The sequence below is a fragment of the Medicago sativa genome, chromosome 6, assembly GCF_051527215.1.
Source record: "Medicago sativa cultivar Bolivia chromosome 6, Bolivia_mono, whole genome shotgun sequence".
NCBI lineage: Eukaryota > Viridiplantae > Streptophyta > Magnoliopsida > Fabales > Fabaceae > Medicago > Medicago sativa.
Window position 1 is genome coordinate 65729443 of NC_140754.1, and position 3499 is coordinate 65732941.

At 39.5% G+C, this 3499-nt stretch overlaps 1 pseudogene; it reads right to left on the minus strand.

The window, feature by feature from the left end:
* Positions 1-293: 293 nt before the first annotated feature.
* LOC146916394 (uncharacterized) lies at positions 294-3282 on the minus strand (annotated as a pseudogene).
* Between the last annotated feature and the right edge of the window lie 217 nt (positions 3283-3499).

Genomic DNA, 3499 nt, shown 5'->3' on the forward strand with positions numbered 1-3499 from the left:
GGATCAATGGAGCAAACTAGTATTATTCATTCACCTTTTTTTTTGCCCCTACAACGGGGCAATACAAGACTGAAAAAAAATACAAGACATTAAATTCAAAAACTGCATTTAAACCAAAGAAAGCAATAAAACGTTGGGGTTTTATGAAACACCAAGACATACACAGACACTATGCTCCGACACTAGTAATGAATTGAAAAATAAAAATAATGAAAGTAGTCACATGTGTCGCCGACACATGTGAGACACCAGACACATTTAATCTGAAGTGTCGGTGCTATGTAGCTATCAATCTAATATTGAAGAGCAGCAGCTTGACAAAGATTTAGGACATCATACAGAACAAGCATATTGAAAACACCAGGTTGTCTCAGCCATATAGCCAGCTCTTCTCCAGCAGACACCAATCTTCCCAAATTATTCTCATAAATTCTGAATGGTGATCCCATCCCATCAAGGAGTGCTTCAACAGCTCTTTTCAAAATTCCATCACCCATGACCTTGCTGTGCTTACCCCATCCAGCTAAAATGCTGCAAAAATAAATAAACAATTTAATCATCTTATTAATCCAATTAAATAAAAACAAAACAAAATTCATAGGTAGTAAAGATCCTTACTTCACAAACTTAGGCAGTTGAATGCCTTGAAGAAGAGAACTGTGCAAACTGAGCAACCACGAATGAACCATTGCACAAGCAGCACCACAAGACATCAGATGCAGATCCAAGCAAGAAATCGACCATTCGCCTTTCCACACATTTCGGCGCCTCCCTTCAGTTACAACCATTTCAGCTCCGCGTCTCTGATGTCAAAATCAATTTTATTGTAAAAAAACAGAAAATTAGAATGTTAGATAAACAAATTAGAAAATTAACAGAAGCAATTTCTAATGGCTGGACGTTTTACCTGACCAAAATGCCACAGCATATCTGCGAGGGCATTATAAAAGGCACACGAAGTTGAAGAATCCATACGCATGATTTCATCGAACAGAATCTCAGCACGAGACCATACTTGTTCTCTGTAACCCATCAAGAGTCCATTGGTGACACCATACACCTGATTATCAAATAAGCGGAACGTGTCTAACAACATTGAAGCATCTTCATATGAATTGCAGCGACTGCATCAAAATGGATCAGATTATATGGTTTGAAAATGGTTATAATTCATGCGAAAATATCAATGCACACATTACAAAAGATATATAATTGATGAAATATTGTCAAAGTATTTACCTGCAAGCATTCAAAATGGCTGAAAAAGTGACAACATTTGGTTTAATGTTCAGCTCATGCATTTTTTTGGAAGAGCCACATTATGCAGTGTTTGTCTTGTCGTCCCCTCCTATCCTTCTTTATATGACCAGCTTTTTCAGCAGCAAGTTGCTCGAACATCTTCAAAATCCGGTCCTCTCCCGGCTTATTCTGAAAAGCACCATCAATAAGCATAGGAGACGATTGTTCAATGGGATAGTCAATGGCATCAGAGGAACCATTAACTCCATAAACCAAAGTTGGCGATTGTTGAGATGCATCAATTATGGAGTTGAAGGTGGCCACATTTGGCTTTATTCCTTTCTCCATCATTGCTATAAGTAACATAATAGAAGACTCCATTAAACCATTTTTGCATAGTGTATCTATGATTGCACTATAAAAGACAACATCAATCTCGATTCTTGCCATCTTGAACTCTCTATAAACATCCATCGCTTCCTGAAACAATTCACCTTTAGTGTACATGTCGATCATTGTAGAGTAAGTTAGCGTATTTGGATATATATTTCGAGCCTTCATCTCTTCAAATAGTCTTCTAAGATCATCATACATGCCTTGCTTACCATACCCAGACAAAAGTGCATTGTAGGTTACTACATCTCTTTTAATTCCACTTCTCTCCATCTCTTTGCACTTCTGAATAGCTTCCTCAAGTCTTCCGAGCTTCACGTAGATTCCAACCATTGTGTTATAGGACACTCTATCAAGACAAACAGATCGGAGCTTCATTTCTTTGTACAAGTTTATGGCATCTTCCAAGAGGTTGGCTTTGGCATAGCCATCTATCAGTGTACTATAAGTCACCGCATTTGGCCAGACTCTCTTCGACAACATCTCTTCGAATACCCTTCTAGCCAAATCAATTTGTCCGTCCTTACACAAGGTGTCTAAGTATGTGTTATAAGTAAACACATCCCGAACAATACGTTTGTGGTCCATTTCACTCAATAATTTTTGAGCCATTTCCCACATACCCTTCGATGCGCAAACAGAAAGGAGTGAATTATAAGTAAGCCGATCTGGCATTATGCCGTTGGCTAGCATTTCGTCATAAAACTTAACGACTATATCAAAATTCACTTCCCCTTTGGCCCCAGCATCAATGATTGAATTGTACGTTATCAAATTAGGTACAACTCCCCAGCTACTCATGGACCTGAACAAATCCACGGCATCAGGGAAGCGCCCATTTCGGCCATATGCACTAATCATGGCCGAAAAGGAATACACGGTGCTTCCATACCCTTCGAGCCTAGCTCTTTCAAACAATCCCAAGGCAAGATTAATCTCCCCTAACTTACCAAGAGTGCCAATCATAGCACCTACTAACTTTCCTTTATTACCCCTCCCATTTTGGTTCGATACAATGAACTCAAAACACCTAGTAGCAAGCAAAAGACTACGAGTATTACCAAACTCTTTTAGCATATAAATATAATCTTCTACCTCCCATAACTTATGTTCATATGTAATCAAAACATTATCAATAGCGGCAATATTATTACCAGCTTTGAATAGACAGCTAAGTGCCTCATCCGCCGCAGCACTGTGAGGATGTTTATTTGGAGTCACCCTCGGCATTCCAGAATGCATCTTGGCCACGAACCGTGTTGACCTCCTCCTAGAAAATTCAGGAGCCATCCTTGATTGACTTCCTTCCAGCAAATTGGAGGAATATGTAACTCTGCCTCTGCCATTGCCACTACCAGCAGCAGTAGCAGCACTTGCACTTCCATTGTCACCTAATTCAGCAGCAACAGCAGCAATCGCACTTTCATTGTCACCTACTTCAGCAGCAGCAGCAACAGCTAAAGGTGTAGAGTTTGAATTGGAATAGTGCCTAGAGGACGAAGACCAACGGTCTCTTGGACGTTTATGGCTACTATGGTGACTATGTCTACTGTTTTGTTGATTTTGGTGATTGTGATTATGATTTTCAGCAGGTCTATGAGCAGCAGGGACTGAGGAGTTGTTTGGTGGAGGGGTTGGTGTAGAAGTCATTGTTGAAAAAAGCTAAAAGGGCATCTAAAACTTTTGGCTAAAGATGAGTTTCTAACTTCACTACACAAGAATCAGTGACAAAGGAGACAGATTTTGGTTGTGTTTGTGTGAGGAGAATGGCTGAGAGAGAAGGGGAATTTATAGGAGGAGTGAAGAACCTTCTTCAACTTATTTCCTTTCATGGATTTCATGGATTTCACTATATTTATTTTTTTAA